Source organism: Phascolarctos cinereus, unplaced genomic scaffold (assembly GCF_003287225.1).
Source record: "Phascolarctos cinereus isolate Bilbo 61053 unplaced genomic scaffold, phaCin_HiC Scaffold_5;HRSCAF=322, whole genome shotgun sequence".
Taxonomy (NCBI): Eukaryota; Metazoa; Chordata; class Mammalia; order Diprotodontia; family Phascolarctidae; genus Phascolarctos; species Phascolarctos cinereus.
The window spans coordinates 424,365,458-424,389,014 of NW_027555958.1; positions in this window are offsets into that span (position 1 = coordinate 424,365,458).

The window sequence follows — 23,557 nt, forward strand, 5'->3', positions numbered from 1 at the left end:
AGAAGCAGGCTGTGGGTTTCTGCTGAGCAATGCAGACTCAGCCTCAGTGAATATTACTCCTGGCTCTCTCACAATGTGCCTCTGTTTAGTAACCTATAAACTGAAACCAGATTTACTCTAGGAGGCAGTGATCTGAGTTTCACTCTTTTAGGTGACCAAGATATCAAGTTCCATATTAGAGATGAGAGATTATGCCCCACTCATTTCCCATTCTGTTGAGTCAAGGTGCTGTAGCACTTATGAATGAGAGGCCTGTAACTGTTCCTTCCTCAACAGTTATTGCTATCACTTACCAGAAATATATTAAGTTTTGTTTTTGTAAATATTTAAAGTTTGCTGTGAGAGTCCTGCTGTGATTCCCATTCACCACTCAGTTAAAAAGGAAAGAAAAACAAATCCTTATAATCAAATACGTATAATCAAGTAACACAACTCCCACACTGGCCACTATTGGCCACCATGTCCAATATATATGCATGTATATATATGTGTGTGTGTGTGTGTGTGTGTGTGTATATATATACACATATATCTATATGTTGTGTGTGTGTGTGTGTGTATATACACATATATCTATATGTTGTGTGTGTGTGTGTGTGTATACACATATATCTATATGTTGTGTGTGTGTGTGTGTGTATACACATATATCTATATGTTGTGTGTGTGTGTGTATATACACATATATCTATATGTTGTGTGTGTGTGTGTGTATACACATATATCTATATGTTGTGTGTGTGTGTGTGTGTGTGTGTGTGAGAGAGAGAGAGAGAGAGAGAGAGTGTGTGTGTGTGTGTGTGTGTGTGTGTGTGTGTGTGAGAGAGAGAGAGAGAGAGAGAGAGAGAGAGAGAGAGAGAGAGTGTGTGTGTGTGTGTGTGTGTGTGTGTGTGTGTGTGAGAGAGAGAGAGAGAGAGAGAGAGAGAGAGAGAGAGAGAGAGAGAGAGAGAGAGAGATGTCTGCCTTCAATCTGACTCCAATACCTCTTTTCCAGTATGCTTTATAGAGTTCTCTGGAATTGTAGTTATTTGTTCATTGCATTGATCAGTTATTTGTTTTTATAATTTTTTTTTAATTTTACAAATTGGTCTTCTGGTTCTGCTTACTTCTCTATGCATTAGTTCATACAAGTCTTGCCAGGTTTCTCTGAAACTCTTTCTTCCATCCTTTCTTACAGCACAATAATGCTCAATCACATTCATACACCACAACTTGTTCATTGATAGGCATGGGATTGGGAAAGTGACATTTTCAGACCTATGCTTCAGGAAAATCACCCGTGGAAGCTGTGTGGAGGATGGATTAGAGTGGGGGGGATTCTTAAAGCAAGAAGACAATTTAGAAGATGCAATAGTCCAAGGGAGAAGCAAGGGAGTTCTGGGTAGGGTGGTAACTGTGTGCACTAAGTGATATGGGAGAGACGTGAAGGGAGAAATGAGACTTGATGACTGATTAGCTGTATGGGATAATCGAGAGGGATGTCAAAGTGGCAAACCTGGGAGACTTAAAGTTTGGTGATCCCTTCACCAGCAATGTGGAAATATAGAAGAGTTTTTGGGGAAAGATGATGAATTCTGTTCTGGATATGTTAAGTTTGGACAATGACTAACCGATATTCTGGAATACTTGGCTTCACATCTTGCTCCTGACACCTGCTGATATATGACCTTGGGGAAGTCACAACCTTTCAGTGTTCTAGACAACACTCTAAGATTATAAAATTCAAGGCAAGGGCTGTTCTGCATTTGTAGAGAATGGTCCTTAGTTCCTAAATGGTCCTACACTGACAAAATCACAAATTTGTGTGTGTGTGTGTGTGTGTGTGTGTGTGTGTGTGTGTGTGTGTGTGTTTAAAGAAGTAAGCTATTATGATAGTCTGAAAGACCTGGAATTCAGGAGACTCTCTGTGAGCACAGGGTTCACTTGCACCAGGTTGTCTCCTCTCTGGATGATGGATGTGCCTTCCTTTTATGCTTCAGTCCTTTGTCCTGCCACAAAACCACCATCCTCCTTGGTGTCTCTTCTATTTGTTTGCCAGTCGATACCAAGTGTGTCCTTGCTTGTAACAAAGGAAATATACAGTGCCTAGAACAGAGTAAGTGCCTAATAAATGCTGGTTGATTGATCAAATGATAGATATCAGAGCGGGGAAATCCACCAGATAGGAATGAGAGGACTTGTAAAACCTACAGTCGTTAGCTGCTTCAGTGGGAGACACTGGAGGGAAGGCAATTTCAATCCAGATATTTTGCTTTGACTAGGAGGAGTAATGGGGGGCTTGGTGCAGCTATTTGGGCCAAGTCTGACCACCATCTTTCTGAGGGAAAATTGTTGATTCTTCCTTTCTGCTGTTGCTAAGGCCATTGTACCTGAGACCTTCCACAGCACCATAGCATATAGTGTAGTGCAGTCTAGGGTCTGCAATAAAGAAAATTTGAGTTCTGAGCTGTGTGACCATGAATAAGTCACTTAACCCTGTTTGCCTCAGTTTCCTCATCTGTAAAATGAGCTGGAGAAGGACATGGCAAACCACTCCAATATCTCTGCCAAGAAAACCCCAAATGGGATCATGAAGAGTCAGACAACTGAAAGATAACTCAACAACAAAGGAGCTTACATTGCAATGGGAAAGACAACACATTGAAGGAAAGGGAAAAAAGAGTTGGGGGAGGAAGGAGGGTATTTGGCCAATGATGGGCATGGTAGAGGAGTCTGGAGGATGTAGGTTGCTGGAAAATGAGGAGATGGCTCACCTGGGCCCGTTCTTTAAATGGAGGAGATGGGAAACTTAGAGAAGTATTAACTTGTCTTGCTTTCTTTTACTGCTCGTGACAGCTTTCTTTGTGATTCAAGTCTCGTTTTTTCCATGGAAACTTCTCTGTCCAGTCTGGTCCCTTTTAATGTCTCTGCGCTATGATCTTCTGAAGCACAGATAGCCTGTAATTCAATTTATTATTATTTGTTTTATTTATATTTGTAATTGATGCCATCAATTACAATTTATGATCATGGCTAGTAGATAAAGTGTTGGACCCGAAGTGAAGTTTGATTCCTGCTTTAAGGACTTAGTAGCTTTATGATCCTGGGCAAATCATTCAGCCTCAGTTTCCTCATCTGCAAAATGGGGTATTCTAGCACCTATCTCACGGGTGAAGATGTGAGGATGAAATGAGTTCACAAATACAAAGTACTTTGCAAATCTTAAGGTCCTATGTAAGTGCTAGCTATTATTATTACCTGAGTTCAAATATTGCCTTAGACACTTAACAGTTAGTTGACTAACCTGGGCAAGTTATTAACCTTTGTTTGCCTCATTTTCCTCATCTGTAAAATAGGGATAATAAAACATCTACTTCATGGGGTTATTGCAAGAATCAAATGGGATTGCAAACCTTAAAGTGCAATATAAATGTTAGCAACCATTATTATTTAAATAAATACTGACATCTCTTTTTCTGTTGTCTTCCCAATTAGATTCTAAGGTCCCTTCCATGTCCAAAGTCCTTTAATACTGGAATAAAGGTTCTTCAAAATAAATACTATGTCTTATACTTCTATGTTCCTGGCAATGGCCAGCACTATGTTGAGGATAGATTTTTAACAAATATTTACTGAGCCATTGAATTTTATGGTGTTTTTTTTTTTGCGGTGGGGGGACAGAGATGGAAGAGATAATTACTCAATGTCTTATTACTGCTGCTGAAGATACCAGTCCCCTTCATTCAGCTGTAGTCTGCTTTTCCCGCTGGTTAGTACATGTATCTTCCTTTCCATAAAGCCTCAGTATATCAAGCTGATGGATTATGGCTCACTCCTGGTTTAGACTCTTGCATGACAATCACATGCTGTTTAAAATTAGACTTTTTGAGAAAAGTTTTAATCTAATGAGGTCATTAACACAGAGTGATATTTCAGGACTGTCTGATGCCATCATCTGAATAGGAGATGATTGTCTCTCTACCTTTGAGGATGGGAAAGCAAAGAGGCCAGCCTATAGCCATCCTGACCTCTGGGTGCAGGAGCACAGTGACATCACTTTGCAATTAATTTTCAGGGCAGGATGGATACAAAGGCAGCTCCCAGGCCTGACTATTGGCTCACCTGGGCTAATGAGATCCCTTACATCTCTTAAGGAAAGCAAGAACCATCATTATAAGGAATCCTGATTTTGCCTACTTATTCTAGAGGCAGGATTGTGGAGTAAATAGACAGACACACGGACATAGATAGATAGATAGATAGATAGATAGATAGATAGATAGATAGATAGACAGACAGACAGATAGATAGATAGATAGATAGATAGATAGATAGATAGATAGATAGATAGATAGATAGATTTAGTATTTACTATAAGCCAGATTCTGTGCTAAGCACCGAGGTATAAATACAAGCAAACAAGATAGTTCCTGCCTTCAGGGACCTTAAATTCTAAAGAAGGAAGACAACTGATAGAATTGAGTTAGGGAGATAGAGGAGAAAGGGCAGTCATAGTAAGGGCCTTACCAGTGAGGAGACTTCAGGACCAGAGGGAATTGCTGCAGGTGAGGAGAAGGAAATGGTGTCTAGAGAATATATGTCCGAGTAAAGTGAAACATTGTTGGGTACTTCTTAAAATGGTGGTCCTGGTGATAGGATAGTAGGTGAATGTGATGTGGAACATAGGGCATGGTGTGGTGAACTGGAATGTTATATTTGGAATCAGAGGAACTGGATTCAAATCCTGAATTTACTACTTACTATCTGTGTGACCTCAGGTGAGTCATGTAACTTCTCTGGTCCCCAGTTTCTTCAGTGGTAGAATGAGGAGTTCTGAGGCTCCATTCAGTTCTACATCTGGGATCCTGTGGGAGGAGACCTCTGCTTAGGTGGAATCACCAACACAGGTGACAAGGATGAGCAGAGGACTGGACCAGCTGCAGCTGTGCACTGGAAAAGCCTTCAGGTCACAGCACCTGCATTCAGACTAGCTTTCAGGCAAAGTTTATAGCAGATAATCTCTTGGGGGCCTTCACACTCTGATACTCTGTGCTTCTGTGGGATACACTATTAACTAGCTTGGGTGACTGAGTTTTGCCACCTTGGCCTCCATACCATGAGGAAATAGCTGAGTTTCATCAGCCATTATGTGTGTTGAAGAGCTAATCAGTTACAATTTTTTCCCATTTTGTTCTGGTGATATAGGGAGGAAATTATCTTTACTTATTCATACTGACAAATATTTTGCAAAATAGAAATAAAGGCATAGAGAAGTGTAGGTGACGTCCCCATACATGACCAATATGCACCAGAGATAGTGTTTGAACCCAAGTCTTCCTGATTTTGAGGCTGGCTCTCTCTCCACCATCTTATACTTCCTTTTATTATAATAATATAACTTGTCATCTGACTTTTCATAAAAATGCATATTTCTGTTCTTGCTTTAAAGATGATAAAGAATATAGACAAAGATTTTAATAGGATTGTAATGGAATGTGTTAGGCAACCGTGTGTGTATGTATGTGTGTGTACGTGTGCGTGCATGCCCTCATTCATGCATGTTGGGGAAGAACTTTTATAGAGACTCCCAGGCAAATATAAAACTTCCTTTACTTTTCATTGTCATTGTGAGGATAGGGGGAAGGGCAGCTATGTGGCTTAGTGCCAGGCTTAGAGTCAGGAAGACTTATCTTCCTGAATTCAAATCCAGCCTCAGGCACTTACTAGCTGTGGGTGACCCTGGGCAAGTCACTTCACCCTGTTTGTCTCAGTTTCCTAAACTGTAAAATGAGCTGGAGAAGGAAATGGCAAACCACTCCAATATCTTTATCAAGAAATCCCCAAATAGGGATAAAGAGTTAGACATAACTGAAACTACATTACAACAACAACAACAACAACATAGTGCTTACTATGTGCCATGCACCGTGCTAAGTGTTTTTTTCAATATTATTTCATATTATGTCATTGACCAACCTTCTTTAAGTGCCTAGTATGCTCACAGCACTATGCAAGACTGTAGGAGAAAGCAAAAGTTGAGACAGGACATGATTTGTGCCTTCCTGGAGATTACAATGCGGAAGGGGGATACAACTCAAGCATAATTAACTACAATACGTAACACTACATGATAAATGGACGAGTGAATTAAAAAATAAAGCATTATGTGGAGTCAAAGGGGAGAATATTGTTACTGAGTGGAGCTGGGAGTGTAGAGGATCACAGAAAGCTTCATGGTCGAGGTGGCATTTGAGTTGAGCTTTATAGGAGGGGTAAGAATCCAACAAGTGAAAAATAGGAGGTAAGGGACATTTCAGGCACAGTAAATAGGGTTTAGGGAACTTAAATTTGCATCAGCATGGGTGACTCCCATTGCTGAAACTCCTACCCACTGAACGAGGCAATGAGAATTTGTGACTTGGCAACAGTGGTACGTCTATTACTTTCCAGAAACGAGATCTGAACATAGGTCTTCTTGATCCAAGGATTGGCTCTATATTAACTACGCCATGCTGCCTCTTTATAAGACATCAAGAATAATTGACAAACTGGCTATGATTTCAATGGTCATTAAGTCTAGTCATTAAAACCACCACAATAGATCTGCTGTTTCAGCCTGAGGTTGGGGGATTGTTATAACTGGGTCAATCCAAGCATTGCTTGGAAATTTACCTGCAAATAGCTCTGTAGACTGATAATGTCAATGTGGCTTCAATTGCCTGGGTCAGACTCCTGTACATCATTAAATGAGTCTGGCTCAACCCCAGGAGTAGTTACATTTCAGCAGTGCCAGCAAATACCTCCGAGCTGGTAAAGGGCTTCAGAATGAAAGGAGCTATATGAATGTGAGATATTTTTATGTAATATGGGAAAGAAAACAATGGGGAATAAATAGCAGTCACCTGCAGGGAATCAATACCACTGACTTTACTATATTCAGCTCAATAACTTGCTACTAAAGTTGGAGGGGAGGGGGGGAGGAAGGGAGAGTGGGAAATTACCAGGTGCTTTAAAAAAAAATCCTACACCAAGCACTGACTAATGATTTCCGGGCTGAGAGTAGATGTCATTAATGACCCTTTTTATTCATGCAGAAGTTCCCAAAGAGGAGCATAATGTTCCATTAGTAATAATTGAGAAAGTCTCTCTTAGGGATTATGTCAAAACCTAAAGTTGATGCTTCTGCCAAAACATTTTGGTGACAAACGTGTGAGGACTTTGACAGAAGGTGACATTGCAGGTGGAGGAACCTTCAGGAGAAGAGTCTCCGAGGGGATGGAGGAGAGAAAGGTAGAAGATAGGTTAAGAGGAGATTCAAGACCTCAGAATCCAACTCCCACTCACATTCCCATTCCTTGGGAACCAAGTAGCACCATCCTTTGGAGAGTTCAATGGCCATTTCCTTGTCCCTTCTAGCCATTTTGACCTGGTCCATGTGCAAATGTGAAACCAAGCCATATTAGGTAAAGTCAAATCAAGTCAAGTCAACAAATATTTATTAAATCCTCGCTATGTGACAGATGCTTCGTTAGGCTCTCAAGATACAAAGAAAGGCAAAATCACAAAAACATTCTCTGCCCTCAAGAAGCATACCTTCTAATGGGAGTAGAAAACATGTAGAAAAACCCAAGTAGATACATACCATATATGGGGAATAGATGGACAGTCATCTCAGACAGGAAAGCACTAGCAAATGGAGAGACCAGGAAAGAACTCCTGTAGAACGTGGGATGTGAGCTGAACCGTGAAGGAAGCCAGAGAAACCAAAAGGTAGAGATCAAGAGGGAAAGGGTGACATGGGGGTCTAAAGTGAAAGGGGTGGGAAATGGGGTGTCATGACACAAGGAACAGGGAGTAGGTCAGTGTAGATGGGTTGTAGAGGGTATAGAAGGGAGAAAAAATGTAAGAAGATGGCAAAAGTAGGAAGAGCCCAGGTTATAAAGGGCTTTAAATGTCAAACAGGGGCCTTTGTATTTGATTCTCCTTTGGACATATGAACTTGCATTCTTACCTTCATGAAGGTAAAAAATGTTGATTACTGTGTTATTTATATATATAAAATAGGTAGTCAGGGCATGCCCAGATCACCTAAGGTAGAGGCACTCATGTAGGAAATGCCAGGGATCTATTTTTGGGAGATATGAGAACTGGTGCTGGTGTGGTCAATCTGCATTGGCCTACCACATGGGTGTGCCCACCCCCCATTATGTATACATATATTTATAACATTATATATGATTATATACACAATGTATATACTTTGCTTGTATAATACATATATAACATGTTTATATAATGTGTGTATATTTATATGTGATATAACTCTATTATCGCTCATTCAACAAACATTTATTAAGCAATATCTGCATGCACAGCACTGTGTTTGGGGCTAGGAGAACATGATCCCTAACCTAACAGAACTTATAGTCCTAAAAGGGATGACACCAAATGCAGATAATTATCATGCACAACATCCTGTGATGCTTGTGATAAAGACATGCACAACAATGTCCTCTGTGAGGTCTGAAAGGAAGGGTTGTTACCAACTGGCTTCATAGAATAGATGACATTTGAGTTGGGTCTTAAAGAATGGATAAGTATTCTGAAAGTGAAAAGGAGACAGAGGTATAATAGGCAAAATAAATAGCATGAGCAAAGGCACAGGATTGGATAGACATATAGTATCTTTGGGGGCCAGGGAGTAGACAAATTTGGCTGAAGATTATAGAATGTTTATAGGGCATTGAGAAGAAAAAATTGCTAGTAATATAGATTGGCATTAGTTGGGAAAAGACTTTGAAAGCCAGTTAAAGGAGTTTATGGTACATCCTACTTTGGGATAATAATATCATAAAATTGTAGAATTTGAAGAGATCTCAAAGTCTTCTTTTACTAAATGTTCAACCCCCACCCAAAACATAAATCTTCGATAGGACCTTTGACAAATAGTCTCCGTAATCATGCCTGAAGACCTTTCTCTCTTCTTGAAGATCCTTATTTGGTCTATTTAACCAATGACTTGTCTCCAGTAAAATCTCACACTCTTCTTCAATGTTACTCAATGTCTTATCACAGTGCCAAGTAACTTCTCACTAAATGCCCTCTTTCTCTTTCCTATTACCTCTTCCAATTGACTGGAATCTCAATCCAATATTAGATGGAATAGCCAGCTAGATGTTGCCTTGTTCTCTCCTATTCCCTAGCTCCCTAGTGACCGGTTCTATTCTTCCTTTACCTATTATTGCAGGTCCAGTGGTACCCTGAGACAACTGGATTGATTCTGAGTCATTCCCAATCTATATAATATTCAGGATGTTGGGAATAATTCAAAAGCTGATGTCTAATGTTTGAGTTGGATATGTCCATCTTTCCAGGTGCACTTCAGATTGGAGAAGCCCCAGTGCTATGCCAGCTCTTCCAGGGCTATTTAGGGATGAATATACCCACAATCTTTACTCTTACCCATAGGGCTAGGGTTGAACAAAATCCAAGTCTCTAAATCTTTGAGAAATACGTGACAATGTATCTTATCTCTAGTTAGTAATAACAATCAATTAGCCATCAACAAATAGCTATTGACTGCCTGTACAAGTAACTAGTACTAGTAACTAGTACTGTACAAGGTGTTGTGGTGATACAAAGGAATAATCTGACCTCAAGGAGCTGACAAGCTAGCTGAGTAAGGAGGTTAATGACCCAAGAAATACTTAACTGTTCAGTATCAGTGCTAAAAGATACGGTATGATGGTATGATTAATGATTAAAAAGAACAGCATGGAGAAAAGTGCTAATGGGGTTGGGGGGGGGAATGAGCAAGAGGTGATTCTGGATAGGAAGATTTCATGTACAAGGAGGAATTTCCTATCACTTTGTATGCTCAGAATTTTGCACAGTGCTTTCCATAGAATAGGTGCTTGATAAATACTTGTTGAATTGGAATAGATTGAACTTGAAAGATAGATAGGATTGGGTTAAATAGAAAAAAAAGAAACTCTCATATAGTAGGAAGGGGAATAGAGGGGAATAGGCACTTATATAGTGCCTACTCTGTGCCAGGCATTGTGCTAAGCACTTTCTCATTTGATCTTCACAATAACTTTGCAAGGTCAATGCTATAATTACCCCCATTTTATAGATGAGGAAAATGAGGCAAACAGAGGCTAAGCAACTTGCCCATGGTCACACTGATAGTAAGTGTCTGAGGCTGAGATTTGAACTCAGGTCTTCTTGCCCTTGGGTCCCACACTCTATCCACTGCGCCAACTAGCAGCCTCTGAAGGAATTTGGATTTGGAGTCAGGAGGCTTGAGTTTGAATCCTTGCTCTGATGCCATCTATGTGCTTCCTATGAATGGAAGAAATACATCTTATTCCACAAATACCTCTGAAGTTCTGGTAGCACTCTGGACCTCAGTTTCCTTATCTGCAAAATGAAGTGATTGAACCGAATGATAGATAAGGTCACTTCCCTCTCTATATTCTATGATGAGTGTGTATACTATTTTTTATAAGGAATATTATGAATAAAAAAAAATCAGAGGAAGAAAAATACAAGATGTATTCAGAGGATATTGAACAGAAGTATTTGGCAGGAACAGAGGAAAGGTGGGTAGTTAGAGACACGGCTGGGGAGGAAGGGTAGGTCAGATTGTGGAGGAATCCACATGTCAAATAAGGAAGTTGAACTTCAGCAGGTAAGCAATAGGAATCAATGAAAGTTTTCAAGGGAGGGTGGTGGTCACAGTGGTGGTGAAGTAAGTGTGTGTGTGTGTGTGTGTGTGTGTGTGTGTGTGTGTGTGTGTGTGTGTGTGACATAATGAATGTGGTGTCTTCAGAATATTAGGGTAGCTGATTTGTATAGGGCAGATGAGAAGGAGGAGAAATTGGAATTAGAGAGAAAGGTGAGGAGGCTATTCCAGTAGCCCATAGATAAGGCAACCTGAATGACAGTCCTAGGAAAAGAAAGAAGAGAACAGATTGTAGAGGTATTTTGAAGAAAGAACTGATAGGATTTGATGACTTATTGGAAATTATAAATGAGGGTTAGGAAAGAGTCAAGGATAATGCAATGCCCAGCCCATGTAACAGTAACTGGGTTCGTCCTGTTCTTTTAAGTGGGACCTTGTCCAAGCTTCTACCTTCTTCACTGGTGGTATTTATTAGTAACCCAAGCCTGATTCACCACCTTGATGTACCATTGCCTAGAGCTCTATTTCCTCAGGGACTGGCCTCATGAGTCTACCTGGAAGAATTGGGTGCTGGAGAAGCAGGGAATGGAGGGCATCATTGCTTGGTCAGAGGTTTTATAAGCTCACTGTTTCTTGAACTATTTTGTTCTTTTAGAATTTCTGTGACTTTGAGGTCATTGTTAATATTTGTTGAATCAATCAAAGTGAAGTGGAGACAGAGGCAGAGAGAGAGAAACAGAAGAATAAGAGAAGTGGGGGAGGGGAGAAAGAGAGACAGGAGGTGTGTGTGTTGTGAGTGTAAAAGGGAACAAGGTAAGGAGAGAGAGAGAGACGGAGAGAGACAGATAGAGAGAGAGAGAGAGAGAGAGAGAGAGAGAGAGAGAGAGAGAGACAGAGACAGAGAGAGAGAGAGAGAGAGAGAGAGAGAGAGAGGAGAGAGAGAGAGAGAGAGAGAGAGAGAGAGAGAGGGAGAGAGAGAGAGAGAGAGAGAGAGAGAGAGAGAGAGAGAGAGAGAGAGAGAGAGAGAGAGAAAGAGAGAGAGAGAGAGAGAGAGAGAGAGAGAGAGAGAGAGAGAGAGAGAGAGAGAGAGAGAGAGAGAGAGAGAGAGAGAGAGAGAGAGAGAGAGAGAGAGAGGGGGAGAGGTTTTCTTCACAGGATCATGTAATTCAGAATCGGAAGGGACCTCAGATACCATATATTATATTCCTACTTGTACCTGAGCAGGAATTTCCTCTATGTCATTAAACTTTTTATTGAGTACCTCCAAAGAGGGGCAACCCACCACCTCCCAAAGAATTCCCTTCTAGTTTTGGAGACCTCTAATCATTTGGGAATTTCCCTTATTTCAACTCTTTATTTCCCTCTGCATCTTGCACCCATCACTCCAAGTTCTGTGTTACGAAACAAATCAAATCCCTTTTCCATATGATAGCTTTTCAAATACTTGAGGACAACCATTATTAAGCCCCGTTACTCCATACTCTAGAGTCTTTTCTTTGCCAGGCCAAATAACCCTAATTTCTCCAAGTCATCCTCACTTGGCCTCAATTCAAGTCTCTCTACCATTGCAGTTGACCTCATTAGGACACTTTTCAGCTTGCCAAAGTCTTTCCTAAATTACAGAACCACACTGAACTCAGTATCCCTGATACAATCTGACAAAGGAAACGTAAAATAAGGCTATCACCACCCTGTTCCCAGCTAGGAGAATTTGGTAAATAATTATCATGAAGTAGGGTAAAAAGTATGACTCAAGAGGTTAAACCTAGGAGTGAAAGATCTGAATGTTGTAACATACCAAGCTTTGTGCTCATTGAATTTTAACCTTTTAAGAGGGAGGGTTGTATGTTTGACTCACATGGAAATTTACCAGTTGCCCCCAAATTAAACCAGAAGCATAAACTTACTTTTCATTGGCTTAGCTACAGCCAGTCTGCTTGGGCCACACACCCAGGAAGGCAGGAGTTAGAAGGGTGGTTACGCTGAGAATAGCAATAATAATTGCATCTGACATTTACTGAGCACTTTATAGTTTACAAAGCATTTTATAGACATTATTTCATTTGAATCTCACAATAATCCTGGAAGACAGGGAGTGCGAGCATTGTTTTATGTGATGAGGAAGCTGAGAATATGAGAGAACAAGAGACTTATCCAAGCTCACTGGGCTGGGAAGGGGCAAAGTCAAGACTCAAACAGAAATCTCTTACTACAAATCCAGTCTCCGAGACTGCCTCTGGTCATGAAACAAAGTAGGTAAAGCTTGTCTTTGGAATGTGCTGACTGAATAGAAGGTCCTGTATATGGTCTTATGGAAGTGATCATTTAAACAATGGCAGTCCCTCTTAAGAACTTTGGAATTGATTGTGTGATGTGGGAGACACTGGCACAGGACAGCCCAGCATGGCTTGCCCACGTAAGAGAAGGTGCTGCACTTTATGAACAAAGCAGAATTGAAACAGTCCAAAGGAAATTCAGGGTGTGCAGATTTACAGAATCTACTCCAAATGTTCACACGGACTAGTTGTGCCCAACCTGCTGTTAAAGCATTCTGAGTTCATATTGTTCTGATTGGTGGCAGTTGGACACACTGAAACTTAACTCTAGCATAGTGATGTGATTTTGGTGCTGTTCGAGAACGAAGGACAACCAACCAACCCAGACTTGGCAGATAAACATCATGTGAACTTCACTTATCTACAGAATCCACCATAGCCACTGGTGGAAGGTTTATGTTTATATTACGGACAGTTCTGCATTCCTATTCCATCTATTTAGTCTATGGCTTAGTCAGCTTTGACCTCCCCTTGAAAATTCTGTCTACAATGCAAAGCGGTTAGGAGAAAATTAGCATTCTGTGATTTAGTCTTTGGGGGAAGAGTAGAGCTGTGGGAAGGGTTGATGTTAACAACACTATTAAAACTCTGTGTCTCCTCCCTCTTTAATGTGCAAGTGAGAATATTTGTAAAACACTTAGCAAAGGGCTTGGCACTTGGTAGATATTGAGAAATGCTCTGTATTTACAGAGGTAGAGGAACATGGGTAGGGAGCACTGTATATAATGTGAAATAGTTTTGAAGTGTTGATCAGTTTTGATGAACCTCTGTTTCTATTTTCTTCTTTTAAATAGGGGATAGCAGTCTGGGAAGGGCAGAATGAGGGAGAGTAAATGGTTTATAATGAGAAATGTAAGTGACATCAAAACACCATAAATCAATACAAATAATTTAAAAAAGTCTATTTGCACTCCTTTTCTCCAGAATTGAAAAAAAGACATTGCTCAGTGAAAGGATTTTAAAGTACACATGTCTCCTCTTTCAAGTCAGCAACCCTAGAATCTTTAAGTTGTTGCCAATAGGAGGCTTCTGGAACTCCTTGGAATACAGAGATACTATTTTGTCTAAGGGAGAGAGATATTTAATGAAGATTTGTAAATATATGAAACTTTGGGGAAATTTCTAGCTGTGTAAAATTTGCAAAACTGTGAAAAATGACTTCTATAAATTAAGAGGTGGATCTTGACTCTGTGAAAGGAAAAGCTTCTTAATAATGAAGGTGCCAATGAACAAAAATGGCATTCTTAGGAGGATACCTTGATGAGTCTTGCTTCACCAAAGGTCTTCAGGTGGAGGCTGCGAATGTTGCAGAGAGGATTCAGTCAGGTAAGCTTGGACTAGAGGACTGTTGAGGTTCCTTCTAACTTGAAGATGATGTCGTTCTTGACAATAACCCTAAAGATACACAGACACAAGTATTTCTGCAGACAGGATGGAATTAGTCAACCTCTCCAAGGTCTAGTTGGGAGAACCTTTGAAGATGGCCCTGAAGGCTTTCCAACTTTAAAGCAGACAAAGAAAATCAAGAAAAAAAGGTGAGAGTCAGGCCTGCACCTGAATTTTCCTCTGACCACAGCAAAGGATGAGAACTTGAAGGGCTGCTATGAAAGAGGCTATCCAAAGAGAAGAGCAGAACCTGCTCCCAGCTATCCGTCTGTCCACGAAAAGAAAGCAAAGAGTTGAACTGTGAATAACAGGTCACACTATCATGGGATCATATATTTAAACCTAGAAGGGACACCTAGAGGTCATCTAGTCCAGCCCCTCATTTTACAGATGAGTAAACTGAGGCTCAAAAGATGTGAAGTGGGTTGGGAAGTCCACATAGATAATGGCAGATATACAAGCCCCTTTAGGGCAGGGACTAGGCTGGTTTTGTCTTTATAACCCCATCCCTCACATGTTAGCATGGTAATTTGCACATAGTAGGCACTTAATAAATGGTTATTCAAATAAATTGAAGACTTAGAGCCAGAAAAATGACATTGTCAAAATCAAATTTAAATAAGATTGGTCTCCTGATTCCTTGGCAGGAAGCATCCAAGAGAGGATAGTCAGAGAGATGGTGGAGGAGGCTGTTGTAATGATCTAGGCATAAAGCAGTGAGAACTTTTGCTGAGTGAGACTAGAGAGAAAGGGATAGATTAAAAGGCTTAAATGTTACATAACCACATATACATACCCATAATTTGATATCTAATATGATACATATAATATAATACATATAAATTTTGTTGCTGTTGAGTTATTTCAGTCGTGTCTGATTCTTTGTGACCCCATTTGGGGTCTTCTTGGCAAAGATACGGGAGTGATTTGCTCTTCCGTATTCCAGCTTATTTTACAGATGAGAAAATTGAGGCAAGTAGGGTTAAGTGAGTTGCCCAGGGTCACACAGCTAATAAGTACCTGAAGCCAGATTTGAACTCATGAAGAGGAGTCTTCCTGATGGTAGGCTCCGTACACCTAAATATATGTATATATGTATATATATATGTATATTATACATGTATATATATGTATATCTATATATTTCAGGCTATATTTAACATAATAACTCTAGTATATAAACGTTTCTGTCTTTGATATTGCCAGAAACCTGGCCAGGGCATCACTACCTCACACCTGGATGCCAGTTCCTTGCCTAAGGTCTCCCTCTACTACGATTCATCCTAGGCTTACTCATTGGTCAAACTGATCGTCATAGAGTGCAGGTTGGACCACGTCACTCTCCATTCAGTAAACTTCATTGTCTCCATGTCACCTCTAGGATCAAATATAAAATCCCCTGACATGCAAAGTCCTTCATAACCAGACAGCCTCCCACCTTGCAGTCTTCTTATGCCTTTACTTACCTCTGCATACTCCATGATCCAGGGACACTGGCCTCCTGGCTGTAGCTTCAGCAAGCTGCCCCATCTCTTGGCTGCATTTCCACTGGCTGCTCCCCATGCCTGGAATGCTCAGGAATGAAGCCTGCAAGGAGCCTTTTGGATCCCCCTTAATGTTAATGCCTCCATTCTGTTAATTATCTTCAACTGATACTGTATATATCTTGTGTGTATATCATTGGTTGCACACTGTCTCCGCCATAAGACTACAAGTTCCTTGAGAACAGAGAATGAATGTTCATTGCTTTCTCTTTGTGTCCCCAGAGTTTAGCATGGTGCCTGACACATGGTAGGCACTTAAATGCTTGTTGACTGACCAAAGGTCAGAAAACTTCAGTTAAGTACTTAAAATATCCAAATGTTTCAGGGAAATAAAAAGATAAACTTTCATCCAGTTAACCAACTGGCAGGACCTGCTAACAAATACGACTGATACCACATTCAAGTTTTTAACCACCTGATTTGGATTTGCCATCTATTCAACCACTGCCCAAGAACGCATTCCTTTTTCTGAACCTATTGATTGGCCAGAATGAATCATGTGACTTCTTGCAATGCAGAAGGACATTGATTGTATCAGGAGTTGACAATTAAGGAGAAGACTCCCTCCCCACCGTTTTCTCAAAGGGCATCCTTTCCCATGGGTCACAGCCTGTGAGTTTGCTCAGTTCTGTTTCCCAGCCTGGCTTTTAGTGTGTGGCTATAAACTAGGAGAACAGGACAAACAGGTTTGGAAGTCCATTCTTTCAACACTGCCCCCCCCATCTACCCCGCCTCCCCAAGTTGATGAGCTGCTAAATCAGTTCAATGCAACTACTTAGAGGAAGGGAAATGGGGTGTTAGCAACTTGCCCAGTGATTGAACCCAGGAGCCTCAGGGTTTATAAGGCATTGGATCTCAGCCCTGGATCTCTGAAACACTGGAGTCTGGTAACCTTGGCTTCTCCGGATGGGATCTGCAGCTGGGCGGATGTTTTGCAGTCATGTCTTCTGAGCATGGAGGAGGGAAAGCCTCCTGTTAGTAGCAGCAGGAGTTATACACAGCTGTGGGGCAGCTTCTTAACCCCACATCCATCTTCATCCTCTTTCCTCTTCTGGTGCCTTGCCTGGATTTGCCTGGCTCCTCTCTCTCACTAGAGTTCCCAACTTAGTGTCCTACCAGGCACACACCAGAAGCTCCCCTCCAAACAGTTTGCCCTGGGGTAGTGTCATCACCTGCTGTGCTCTGCACGGGCTTATGGGGGATGTTCCCAAGGATAACATGTCCTCTACCTACCTCCTAAAACATAGAATGTGATCATTACATAGGGCACTCAAAACAAAGAAAGATAATGAGAAGAACCTATTTATATGATTAGGAAAGGATATAGCTACATGAAGCCAAATTTCCAGATGAACATTAAATATTTCTGTTTAAAAAAAGAAACATCACTGCAGATGTTTTGTATGAAGTAGACCAAATATCTGGAAAGCCAAAAGAATTCCAGAAAGTACTGAATCTGTGCTTTTTCAAAGGATGGAACAATCTACCATTATAAAGTGAAGTGATAACTAGTCCAGAACTATAATTTAATTTATTACTGTCTCAGCAAAAAACCACATGTAACCTTCTTTAAGAGTGTCTGCCAGAAACCTAGGAAACCCAGCAATGACTCCTTTCAGTCAGCCTGGCTGTGCTTTCAAGCAGTTTGGGAGCACAATTCCTTTTGAAAGGCCATGGGGTCAGGGACTGTGTCCAATTCTGCCTTCGATGTTGCCCTGTTGGGGGTCCCCATGGGCTCTAGTCTTCCATTCCCTGGAAGGAGGGCACTATCGAAATGCCCTCCTAGGCACAGAGGGGAGCTGGACTGTACTATACGGTTGCCCCTCCTTTCTTACCCCAAGAATTCTTCCTTTCAGCCAGGAAAATGCCTGGATAGAAGGGAGAATAGACAGCAGCCAGAAGCAGTCTGTGCTCTCACGGTGCCTCTGCCAGAAGAGGGGAAAAGTTATGCCCTCTGCAGATGAGGCAGAGTTTTCCCTTTTTGTGGAAATGCATGAGATCATAAGAGCACCTCAGTGGGAAGTTTGCTCCTACTCTTCTGGGTGACTTGCTGCAGCGAACCCCAGACCAGACTCCTACAAGGCAAGGCTCTGTGTCAAGAGTAGCCAAACCGGCCAAAGGCATGAACTGAAGTCAATCAACCAACAATAATGATAGAAGAATTCTAATAATAATTCAAATTTGTAAAGCATTTTAATGCTTGCAAAGTGCTTTATCCACATTACCTCCCTTGAGTGGTGCTTAAACTGGACATTGAAGGGGACTAAGGGTTCCAAGAAACAGTGGTAAAGAGGGAGAATGTTCCCGACATAGGCAAAGGAATGGAGGTGGGATATATAGTTATATGTAGGGAACAGCAGGTTTGGCCAGAGTATAGAATACATGAGCATCTTGGATAAAGAGCCTGGAAAAACCCAACGGAGCCATAAAAAGGTCTTACATTGGGGGTTGGGGGGAACCAACCAGAAACTTTCCATCATTTTATTCAAGGAGTGAGCTTTTCCTAGAATCTAGGCTACAAAAAGTATTTTCATCTTTAAAAGATACTGTACTCAACAACCAACCTCTTTGGAATGCAGAGGTGGGTTCCACCCAGCAAGCCCTCAAGCTTAATTTATTTTTTTTTAAATCACGCAACCTGGTCATTATTTTAGGGTGAGGATTCCTTACGCTCCTGGTTAATCTCCGATGGCTAGTTCACATCCCAATCAGCGTTGCCTTCCCAACAAACCACCAAGAGTTATTAGGGTCCAGGGTCCTCTGATTTCTCAACTCCAATCTCCTTCTACTCTTCTATGCAGATAAGAGGATGGTATGAAAGAAGGAAAGAAAAATACAGTTATTCCTTCCACATTGTGACTTTCCCCATAAAGATTTTGATATATTGTGGGTTGACATAAGAAATTAAATGGGAATTTTTGGGAGTTCTGCAGAAGCTACAGATAACACATGGAGGCCAGCAGATGACTCAGAGCCTATGACTAAATATTTAATCCAAATTTTACAATAAGGTATTATAAACACCCCATAAATGAAAAGGAAAAAAAATCAGACTTCTCTGGTACAAAAGGAAGGCTACAAATTTTTACGCAGATGTTCTGGCTTGAAGGGGGTGCCCTTGAGATGCGGAAGGGATAACTGTAATCCCAGGAGTCAAGGTCCTTACTTCCCCTTGATTACCCAAGCTCCTGCCTTTATTATGTCTCTGTGTCTACTAAACCCTTTTCTGGGGATGGGACCTTTTCAAAGACAAAATCATTAAACAGCCCAGGTAAACCCACTGGAGTTCTTCACCTTTCCCTTCTGCTCCTCCTCCTCATTCTCAAGTTCTTCTATTTCAGGCATTTTTCTCTTTCTAAAATCCTTCTCTTTTAGCTCAACTTCTTCCTCTCTCCTTCAGCTTGAATCTTTCTCCTTCCATTCTTTCAATTTCTTTTTTAAATTTCTTTTTCAACAATTTCAATTTCTCTTAAAGCCTTTCCAAAATTTTGCCTCCCCAAATGATTATGCTCTTATGGTATCTTCTGAGTCTTCTTTGTCTCAGTTGACTTCCTGAACTTGAGATTTTGTCTGCCTTGCTGTACACTATATCCCTGACCTTGCCAACCTTCCTTGCCTTGGCTGACGTAGGTGCCTAAACGTGAATCCTTGCCTATGTCACTGTTCAGTAGTTACTAGACTCCTTCTGTTTTTCTGGACTCCTTGCACCAATCCTTCTTACGTAGCCCTACCTCATTGTCCCCTATGCCTTGGCATGACAAACTTTTGGATTGCAACTTTCTGTACAGTCAAACCAATTAATTGATAAATAAGTAGGAACTGATGGAGCTTCATGTGATCCACTCAACAGATGTTCAGGGAATACAAAGGATGTTACAAGGCATGGTCTTTAACCTCAGGTAACTTACAGTTTATTTGGGACTTTGGCACATAAGGAACATAGCATTCCATCCAAGAGTGAGGTATTTTGTGTACCACTCACTGCATATGACTGATTTGACAGAGAGAATACTGAGTAGAATTAAACTTTGAGTACTCATATAAGGAATGAAGTTGGTAACTGAATTTCTTTGGAGAGAGTAGCATGTGGTTCCAGATATTCTTAGAGGAGACACATCTGGATAGAAGATACTACAGAGAAGAAAGATAGAAAGACTTTGTAAGTGGCAGACATGTAGAGGAAGGCAGCCTCTCAATATATGCCCATTACTGGCTTCCTAGGGAATTGCGGTTGTGGTTCAGTTTTGTCCTACTCTTCATGACCCCATTGAGGGTTTTCTTGGCAAACATACTAGAGAGGTTTGCCACTTCCTTCTCCAGCTCATTTGACAGATGAAGAAACTGAGGCAAACAGGGTCAAATGACATGCCCAGAGTCACATAGCTAATAAGTATCTGAGGTCAGATTTGAACTCATGAAGATATATCCTCCTGATTTCAAACCCAGTGCTCTATCCACTGTGCCACCTAGCTGCCTTCTTCCTAGAGATTTAGAAGAGAACTTCTCTTTGAGTTGAGATTGGTTTGAACTGAGATCTCATTTCCTTCAGAAGAGTTCACTAGCTTTTGTTTGTTTTCGGATATATTCTAATCTGTATAACTTCTCTGTTTTCTGTTTGCAGTTTTGCTTGAATAAATGGATTTGCTTGCTATTTATTATCTGTGATTGTCTTTTGTGTAACCAGTGTTTGGTAGGGAGGACTTTAGCTGGAGAATGTAAGCTATCCTCAATGGTAACCAGAAAAATGTTTTGTGCTCTGAACCTAGTATATCCCTAGACCAGAAATATCTGAGGCGACAGGCAAGCAAGCGACACACATTTATCGAGTGCTGGGCGTGGTGATAAATGCCAGGACTACAAATGCAAGCAATGAGACAATCAGCCCTCAAGGAGCTTACATTCCAATTGGGGGGAGGGAGATAAAACACAAAAAAGGAGGTGAAAAGGGCAGGAGAAGGTGCTCACATGGGAGCACTGTAGGGAATTCTGGAGAGTCAGAGACCAAGCTAGAGCTGAATGAAGGGTGGATATCTCAGGGTCCTCCCCTGAATAAAGGTCCCAGGAAGACGTCACTTGTAAGAGAAGGCAGTTAGGTATAATTGTAACTTAATACTCCTCTTGCACATACGTAAAGGCAGGTGCAGCCACAGCTCTCTTCCTGTTCTCCTGAAGGTAGAAATCTTGAAAAAGGATGGGACAAATTCCAGAGGTACCTATACATGCCACCTGTGGACCATACCTATACATCTAGACCACCCAATGTGAACATGCCCAATATGAATCTTCATGGACCTACATATCTTACATACAAAATAATTGAAAACAATATGCAAATGTTGAATTGTGTGGTATAAACTATAGAAGGTTAGGTCAGATCATGCTATCCCCTAAATTACCCCCATAACAAAGTATTTTCCTCACCACAGTCTTGTGTGAGGTAGGTAGTGTGAGCATTGTCATTCCCATTTTACTGATGAGGAAACAGACTCACAAGGGTTATAACTTGTCCAGCAACTTTAAGACCTCTCTTCCTTTTCTGCTTCATCTCATTGCCTTCCTACCATCTGTTTATTCTTTCCTACAAAGTTAGCAATAGATCTCACAATGCTCAGAAAGCAGTCCTTTGCATCAATGCCATGGCCCATTAACATGGACCCACATTACTGGTGATTGACCAGGAATGAGGATATGTATGTATATAGATATAGATTTATAGAGAGATATCTGTAACTCTATATCTCTATCTCCATGTCTATTATATCTCCTCACACACATGTATATCTCCTTACATATGTGTATGTCTATACACATATGTATATATGTGTATATATACCCTCACACATACATACACAAACATATGTGTATATAATTGTATATGCGTGCATGTAGCTGCAACATACATGTATATATGTGCTCGTATAAGCATGTACTCATATAGATATAAGTATGCATGTGTATACATCTCCTCACATACATATCTCCTCATATATGTGTATAAATACAGACACATGTATATACATTATCTATGTGAATATGCATATATGTGTGTGTGCACATATCTATACACATGCACATGCACACGCACATATACATATCTGCACATATTTGTTTGGGGTTGAGATTGGGCCTGCAGATGGCAACGGCTCCTTTCCCTGGTGGCTTCTGGTATAAACTGCCCACTTTGGATGCTGTCGGGGGAGGAAGGAATAGCAGTATCTCTGCATAGTGAAGGTTTTCCCGGTCTGCTTAGCTGAAAGAGCTCAGCAAAAGATGACTAAAGCCATTCTCCCCCAGCACACATGGGCAGCACTACATTTTACCCCTTCATGTGGGTGCTGGAAGTTGAAGGCATTCACATCCTGCACTGACACTGTGTGAAGCATTATGGCTGCAGCTTCAGCCTGTTTGTTAGAAAGAAGCATGGCCTCAGCCTGTTGGAAGGGACCTTAGAGAGCCTAGGAAGGAGGGTGAAAGATGAGGAAGAGCAGTGGCCTAAGAAAAGCAGGGGTTGAGGCTCAGCCCTGTCATTCAGCAGTCAAGGTCACTTGGTAGGTAAGTGACTCATTTGGCATCTCAGCCTCAGGACCCATTGAAAGGTTTGTAAAATGGAAATACTAATATTTCACCTACTCGGGTAAGTGACCTAAACCTTAATGCTATTCTTATTAATCCCTATCTAATTTCAATAGAGTATGGATATTCCTACCTCCCGACTCCTTACTCCTCCTGAGGAAACTCTATATAATAAATTGCAATTTAACAAATTATACTATGTAAGAAGTGCCTGGGTTGTAGAGAGATTAAGTGCCTTGCCAGGAGAGCTACAGTCAATATGGGAGAGAATTACCACTGGAACCCAGATCATACTGAGTAAAGCCCGTTACCTATCTAATAGGCCATATTATTCCAATACTATTATTATTATTATTATTATTATAATTGTCATGGTTCAAAGATGAACCTCAGTGCTTGGAAGGCTTGGACAGCAGAGCATAAATCCTGGCAGGCAATAGTATGCTGTAAAGGCTTGGAAGACCAACTCAGTGATGGACTTCCTTGTCCAGCCATGTTTGGAGAAGCTCATTACCAGACTGGCAGTAAGGGGTGAACTTTCTAATTGTAGTAAGAGAATATTTGAAATAGAATATTGCAAATAGTATGTTAGAAATGGTATACCTTGAAGAGAGTATATTGGAAATAGTTTGCATTGCCAATGCTCTGTTAGAAATAGCATAGATTGCAAATAGTATAGTGGAAATAATATACATTGAAAATAGTATGTTGAAAATAATATGCACTGAAAATAACATGTTGGAAATTGTATATATTGCAAACAGTATCCCAGAAATAGCATGTAGTGCAAATAGCATATTGGAAATAGTACACATTCCAAACATATTGGAAATAGTATATACTGCAAATAGCATGTTGAAAATAGTATATTTTGCAAATGGTATGCTAGAAATTGCATGTATTACAAATAGTATACTAGAAATAGTATGCATTGCAAATAGCATGTTGAAAATAGTAGTAATTGTTTTTAGTTTCATCTGACTCTTCGTGACTTGGTTTAGGGTTTTCTTGGCAAAGATACTGGAATGGATTGTTATTTCCTTCTCCAGCTC